We start from the raw sequence: 8073 nt of genomic DNA on the forward strand, positions 1-8073 counted from the left end.
GCAAACCAAGGTAGAGATTAACACAAACAAAAGGGGACAAACAATAACAAACAACAAACAAGACAAGACAAAAAAACAAAATAGACACTCTCTCATGCACATAATCCCAGCCTCCAGACCACTGTCACTATCCATTTACAGGCGATTTACTGGGCCTTGATACAACTTTGGGCTTTACAATCAAGCACTTGAAACACTTTGAAAGATTTACAATCAAGCACTGGATACACCCCCAGAGGAGAAACTCTGTGATACACTTTGGAAGATCTACAATCAGGTACTTTGAACCTCTAAGGCTGTACAATCAAGTCAAATGGAGAGAACAGATGAGGTACCTCCCAACATATGAAGTTCTGTCCTCCTTCAAAACCTCTGGAATAACAGATGAGAGTCACACTAGAGCTTTCAGGGCAGGTTCCAATCAGTCACCACAGGAGGTTCAGACCCCCAGAAAGCAGAGATCTCCCACAACTAGAGAGGGAGGGTGCCTCTCTCTGCTGTAGAGGAATCAGGACTCCCATGTGCCTGAGAGCCACAGCCTTGACTCCAGTGATCATCTTGCTGGGGTCTCCAAATGTTAGGTGAGATTGCAGTAAATCACTAATCAATCTTAAAGCAGGATACAGAAACTTTATTCACCAGCTGGTGGTCTGGATTCAAGTTCTCTGCAATCTTCATCAGATAACTTTGTGCCTTTTGAGAAATTACTCCTGGTGTACAAGGAGTCCTGGCTGAAGAATAATAAAATATTTGGCCATGGGAAAAAGTGGATATGGATTCAGACCTACCCATTATGAACTGGGTTCTGTTGGATTTATTAAGTCATAAATAGCAGGGCCAAGTAACATTCCACTGTGAGTTGGAAATGGTGTATCTGGAATTGGGCCACAGCAGGACCGGAGGGCATGTGTAATCTGCATGAGTGAGTAGTTCAGATCCATGACACAACCAAACATGCATTAGCATTCCTTTCTCAGCTTATACCTAGTCTATATATGGGATACTGGATGACCAGTTGAAGGGGGAGGAGAGCACCTAAGCTGAAAATCCATGGTAGCTAAATTTATAACCATACTCAAAGATGATCTTTGAGGAAAGTGGAGAAGAGAACCTGTGAGCATTGAACCTATCATCCAATTTGTGTGGAAGAAGTTGTGACCTAAGAGATGTTTATATTAAGATTCCTGGGAGGTGACCGTGATCTGGCCAGTTAAACCAAGGGATTAAAGGACTAGAAGATTGGAGGCAAAGGGGTCTGGGATGGAAGCATGTGGATGGACATATGGGAGTAACATAAAGTGCGAAGATTTCAGAATTACACAAAAACACCCCCCAAAGTCTCAGAAAGTGTCCACTATAAAGAAGTATTGAACAACCGAGTAGACAAAATAACTATGGTATACAATTTTTGACAACAGCACTAGCAAAACTGGCCTCTGAACACACTGATTCTGAATATTAGTTGTTGCTGTACAAAAAGTTACTATAATTATAGCATCTTAAGCAACACAAACTTATTAGCTCACAGTTCTGGAGGCAGAAAGTTCAGCATGCATTCACTGCATTTTCTAGTTAGGATCCAATGACATTGCAGTCAAGGTGTTAACAGACTGGGCTTGTACCTGTAGAATCTAGGGAGAATTAAACAGAATTCTATACAACAAAGCTTGTTAAAATAACCCTTATCTTTCTAGTACTCCTCCATGATTAGGCCATGCTCAAGCCCCTTGTCTTGCCATATATTCAAAATTCACTACTCTTTTTTGAACTTAGTATATTAGCATCTGGCTCTAACTGCTCCTTTGGGTCTTCTCTTTCCTGAAGAGATTCCCATGCAAAGATAGAAACCATATTCTTTTCTCCTGTGAATCTTTCTAATGTTAATTTTATACTTAGGGACAGCTGAAATACCCTGTGAGGTAAAATTTTCCTCCCCTATAGTACCACTGGAAAAATGATACATGGGGCCTCTATATCTTTTTTGTTGAATCTATGATTATTTCACACTAAAGAGAAAGAATCTGTAATGTTACCATGTTGACATAGAAATTGAATTCATCCTAAGCACTGTGACTTAAAATTGTTTTCTTTGACGTCTGTCTTCATTCTTGCACTACCTTTGGTTTTCTGTGTTGATTTTCTCAAATTTCTAAAGATGGACACTTAGTGTACTAATTTTTGTATGTTCTTTTCTTCTCCATGAAATTGTAAAGTACAAATTAATGTCTAAATACAGATTTTCCTTATTCCCATGGAACAAATCAAAAAGAGTGTTTCCTCCCATTTTATCCTTTTTTGAAATTTTTTGTCTAGTCTATATAGATTTTTAAACAAGTTTATATAAATCCACCAAAATTCTTGCTTGCATTTAATTGTGTTAAAGTTATAGATCAATTTGAGGAGAGATGACTTCTTTATTATGTTGAGTCTTTCAATCCATGAACATGGTATGTATCTCCATTTATTTACATAGTAATTGATTTTTCATCAGTGTTTTGTAGTTTTTAAGAATACAAGTAGTGTGAAAATGTTGTTACATTTATAATTAAGTTTATTTGAGTGACTGTAGTAGTATTATGTTTTAAAGCATTATTTCTTCAGATTTATTGCTAGTATATAGAAATAATAAAAAATAATTTTCACATGTATGTTAACCTTGCAGATCTCACTTATTAATTCTAGAAGGGTATTTTTGGGTAGAATCTTGGAGATTTTTTTTGCATATACCATTGTTTCATTTGCAAGTAGAGACAGTTTAATTTCTCCCCTTCTAACATGAGTGCCTTTTATTTTATTTTTCTCTTGATTTGATATGTTGGCTAGAATTTACAGTAATACATTAAACAAAAGTGTTTAGAACAGATCTACTTGCTTGTTCCTAATTTTGCAGAGAAGTCACTCAATATTTTACAATTAAATATAACATCAGCTGTAGGTTTTTATAGAGTCATTATCAAGCTGAAAAAGTTGTCTTCTACTTATAATTTGCAGAGAATTTTTATTATGAATAGGGGTTGAATTTCACCAAATGATTTTCCTGCATATGTTTATTCAATCATATGACTTTTTCTCATTTCATCTGTTTACATGGTGAATTGTCTGGGCTTATTATTTTCAATGAATAGACTATTTTTAAAGTAGTTTTACTTTCATATAAAAATTGAGCAGAAACTCAATTCTCTCTACTCTATTCCACTGAACTTCCTTCTGTTTTCCTGGGATTCCCCCTTTTCCATAATTGGCTCTAACTTCTGCATATGCTAGAAAACATTTGATCCTTAGTTTTCTGTTTCTGGCTTATTTCATTTTAGCATGATGTTCTCCATTTCATCCCTTTACCAGCAAATAACATAATTTCATTCTTCTTCATGACAGAGTAAGACTCCATTGTGTATACATACCACATCTCTATCCATTCATCTGTTGACAAACACCTGAGCTTGGTTCCATAACTTAATTCCAATCGACCACAGTGAACCTTTGTGAATTCCACTTGACCATAATGGATAATATTTTTAGTGTGTTGTTGCATTTGGTTTCTAGTTTATTGTTGAAGATTTTTGAGTCTATTTTCATCAAGATTTTTGTATACTATTTTATATTGGCCTATAGTTTCCTTTTTTGAAGTGTCCTTATCTGGTTTGCTTCACAAGTAATGCTGGCCTTACAGAATATGTTTGGAAGAATTCCTTCCTATCCTATTTTTTGGGGATAACATAGGGGGAATTGATATTAGATGAAATGCTCATCATTGTAATGGGCAAGTAGGTTTTGGGAAAAAAAACCCAAAGCACAAGGAACAGAAGCAAAAATGGAATTACATTAAACTAAAAGGCTTCTGCACAACAAAAAAAAACAATCATAAAATACAGAAACAACCTACAGAAAGGGAGAAAGTATTTGCCAACTGTGTATTGAACAAAGGGTTGATATTCAGAACATATAAGGAACTCCAAAAACTCAATAAAAAATAATAACATAATTAAAAACTGAATAATACATCTAAATAGACAATTCTTTAATTAATACTACAGATTTTTAAAATTATATATATTTTGTATACTATTTTATACACACACACACACAAATAACTAACAGAGACATGAAAAAAATGGTTGACATTACTAATCAGCAGGCAAATGTAAATCAGAACTACAGTGAGATGTCATTTCACCCTAGTAAGATTGGCTATTATCAAAAAGACAACACAACAAATCCCAGCAAGGATGTGGAGAAAAGTGCACCCAAGCACACCACTGGTGGGAATGTAAATTAGCACAGCCATTGGGGAAAACAGTATGTAGTTTCCTTAAAAAATACAACTATAACCATTATATGATCCAGGAATCCCACTACTATCCAAAGAATGAACCAGTATGTTGAAGAGACATCTGCTTTCCTGTGTTTATTCAGCCCTATTCACAATATTCAAAGGTGGGAAACACCTAATGTCCACCAACCAATGGATAAGTAAAGAAAATATGGTACATATACATAACGGAGAACTGTCAGCTACAAAAATCAATGATATCCTGTCATTTGTGACAACATGTGGTGAACTGGAGATTATTGAGTGAAATAATCCAGACACAGAAAGATGAGAATTATATGATCCTACCCATGTGTGGAATCTACAAAATCTCATCAAACTTCAGAATACAATGGTGGTTCCCAGAGGCTGGGGCAATTTGGGTTGAGAACTGGAGAAAGTTTGATCAGTGGTTACTGAGTTATAGCTAGATAAGAGCAAGAAGTTCTGCTGTGCTATTGTACAGTAGGGTGACTATAGATAACAATAATATATACAGTCCCTTTCAAAATGCTAGAAGAAAGGATTCTGAAAATTTTTACCTTGATGAAATGATGTTTGAGGAGATAAATGCTTAGCCTGATTTATACATTGCACAATGTACCCAGACATTACATGGTAAACCATTAATATTTGTAATATTCATGTTTTGTATAAAAGTTACAAATAAATTTTATAAAGAGCATGTTGCTAGATCACATGGTTGGCATATGCTTGACTTTTAAGAAAATGCCAATCTATCTTCCAAAGTGACTGTATCATTTTTGCATTCTTACTGGTGATGAAGGAGAGTTCCTGGAGCTTCATCTCCTTGCCAGAATTTAAGATTGTCAAGGTTTCAAATAAAGCCCTTCTAATAGGTACATAGTGGTATCTTATCTACTGTAGTGTCTCATTGTGTTTTCCCCCCTGTGGTGCTGGGATTGAACCCTGGGCCTTGTGCATGTGAGACAAGCTCTCTACCAACTAAGCTATAGCCCCAGCCCCCATTGTGGTTTTAGTTTGTGGTTCCCTCATGACGCAGGATGTTGGGCTTCTTTTCATCTGCTCATTTGCTATGCATGCATTCTCTCTGGTGCAATGCCAATTTACATCTTTTCCCCATTTTTTTCTATTTGTAATTGTGTTGTTTTATTCCTTACCATCAAATTTCAGAAGCTCTTGTATTATTCAGATACAGTGTTGAAAGTATGCTTTGCAAATATTTTCTTTCAGTCTTTTGCTTGTAAGTTTTTAAATTTAAGTAAATTGAACATATTTGTTGTTTCTTTCATGGATTATGCATTTGCTATTCTAAGACTTCATCACCAAATCCAGGTCACCTGGATTTTCTAAACATTTCACAGTTTTTCACCTCGTATTTAGGTCTAGGGTATGCTTAGAGTCAATTTTTGTGAAAGCCATAAGCTCTGGGTCTAGATTCATTTTTTCACAGGTGGATGTTCAGTTATTCCAGCATTTTTTTCTTGGGAATACTATGCATGTCCACAGGCAGCCCAAAGTGGAACATCATGGGTTTCAGTGAGGGATGATGGGAAGCTAAATCCCAGCCTCTGACCTCTTTTCCTTGGGAAATGTTCTCCTTAAAGCTAATTCCTCCCCCAGGGTTCCTCTGGGTCTGGAGTTGTCTCTAACTCTTCTCTGAAACCTGAAGAGAGGTACATCAGAATTTCCAAGTTCTGTATCCACTTTCTGTCCTTCATTATGTCCTATCTGTGTGACTTTAAGCAGGTTCCTAAACTTCCTATGAGCCTCTGAACTCATCCTTAACATGACGTCATCAAATTGCCTGACAGACTGGTTTATAGAATTGAATATGCCATGCACAGGGACATTATGGGGGTGAAATGTGTGCTCCCAAAAGGTTCAAGTCCTAATCCTCAGGACCCCTGCTATGTGACCTTATTTAAGCATAGGGTCATGGAAGATGTGGTGAAGATGAGGTTACTCTGGAGTAGGGTGGATTCCTAATCCATGTGACTGGTGTCCTTATACCAAGGTGGTCAGACAGGGAGAATGCTATGTGACAACAATGTCAGGGATGGCAGTCATGCAGCTAGAAGCCCAGGAACGTCGGATTTCCAACAAGCCTAGAAGCTAGGAAGAGGCGCAGAAAAATTCCCTTTTGTGTTTCAAATGGCATGACCCTGCCTACACCTTGATATTGACCTCCCAGCTTTCAGAACTGTGAGACAATACATTTCTGTGTTTGAAGCCACCCATTCTGTGTTATTTTGCCTAGGTAGCCCTGGGAAGTTAATACAAGGGGCTAAGCACAGGCTCTGGCACAACCTAGGCTGTTGTCACCGTGTGTGTGTGTGTGTGTGTATGCGTGTGTACACATGCATGTGTGTGGCTTTACTCTTGGAACTCTGGGTTTGACAGAAATATTGGTGGAAATAAAGGTACTCACAAAACATCACCCCATCTCATCCAACTATCCCTACAACCATTTAGGGTTTGAAGCTCTCCAGACCTGGGCTATCAACCTTCACATCACTACTGTGAGGAAGGAGAGATGATAAAGTGCCCCAAGAAGTTGGCAGCAAAGCCTGGCCCAGATCCAGGGGTCATGTTCCCATCTCAGTCTCAGCACAGCTGCAGAGTTGGCCGTTCCAGAGCCCCACAGCTGAAGGCATCCTGTTTGAACAAGTGAAAATGGCTGCTGGTGGCACCTCTGGAAATGCCTTGATGAACTCCTGGTTTTGGTTTTGGTTTTCTTACCAGGCATAAGTTTGAAGGTTATGAGAATTAGTACTTGTTCTTTTTCTCTCCTCTCCCCTCTTACAGGGTAAAGACCTACCCACCACTCTGTCTTCCACCAGAGGTGTGTCTCATTGGCAGAACCCACAAATGGCACCAGCCTCTCATTCCTCTCCTCTTTCTCAATAGGAACATTCAGCTTGGAGGATGAACATTTGCTCCCACTGAGGTGCTTAGAAGACATTTCCCAAAAATGTGTGGGGGGCAATTTCTATGAAAATGTGAGCACCAAGAGTTCCAAGCATCAGTGATCCGAAGATTCTGAGGGGAAAGTTCAGGGTAGTTGTCATTCCAAGGTTCTGAATTTAAGACACCACAGTTTTAGGATGTGACAGTTTTGTCACTGCACAATTCTAAGATTCCCTGGGCTGGATTAGTGGCTCAGTGGGAGAGCATTTGCCTAACACATATGAGGCCCTGGTTTGATTCTCGGCACTACATATAAATAAATAAATAAAGGTCTATTGACAATTAAAAAATATTAAAAAAGAAAAAAAATTAAATAAAGGATTCCCTGAGTCAAGGATTTTAGAAGCTCTTTAAGGAGAAATACAAATGAGAGGATGTGGCTTGATGCTGATGCCGGTTGTTGAAAAGCATGTTCGTATCAACAGAGGGGTGTGAGTCTTTGGGTCCATTCTCATTCCCACTCCAGTGAACAGGAAGAGATCATTTATAGAACCCAGGTTGTAAGACATAATAACAGAAATCGAGAAACATGTGAATCACTTCTTGTTTGGAAAATTGCAAAGTCCAATGAACAGATTTCTCTTTGGTGGATCTCAATCTTCATTTGTTAAAAGGAGGTGTGTGTGTGTGTGTGTGTGTGTGTGTGTGTGTGTGTGTGTGTGTAACATTTAAGAAATGTGGAGATCCTGATGTATGCAAATGCTCAGATTATGTACACTGCTCAAGGATCCTCCTTGTTAGGAGATTTGCATTACCTCACCAGACAGCAGGAAGCAGGTGATTCTGAAAATGGGTCTTACAGCTGATCACTG

The sequence above is a fragment of the Ictidomys tridecemlineatus genome, chromosome 15 (assembly GCF_052094955.1).
Source record: "Ictidomys tridecemlineatus isolate mIctTri1 chromosome 15, mIctTri1.hap1, whole genome shotgun sequence".
In the NCBI taxonomy this organism is placed as follows: domain Eukaryota; kingdom Metazoa; phylum Chordata; class Mammalia; order Rodentia; family Sciuridae; genus Ictidomys; species Ictidomys tridecemlineatus.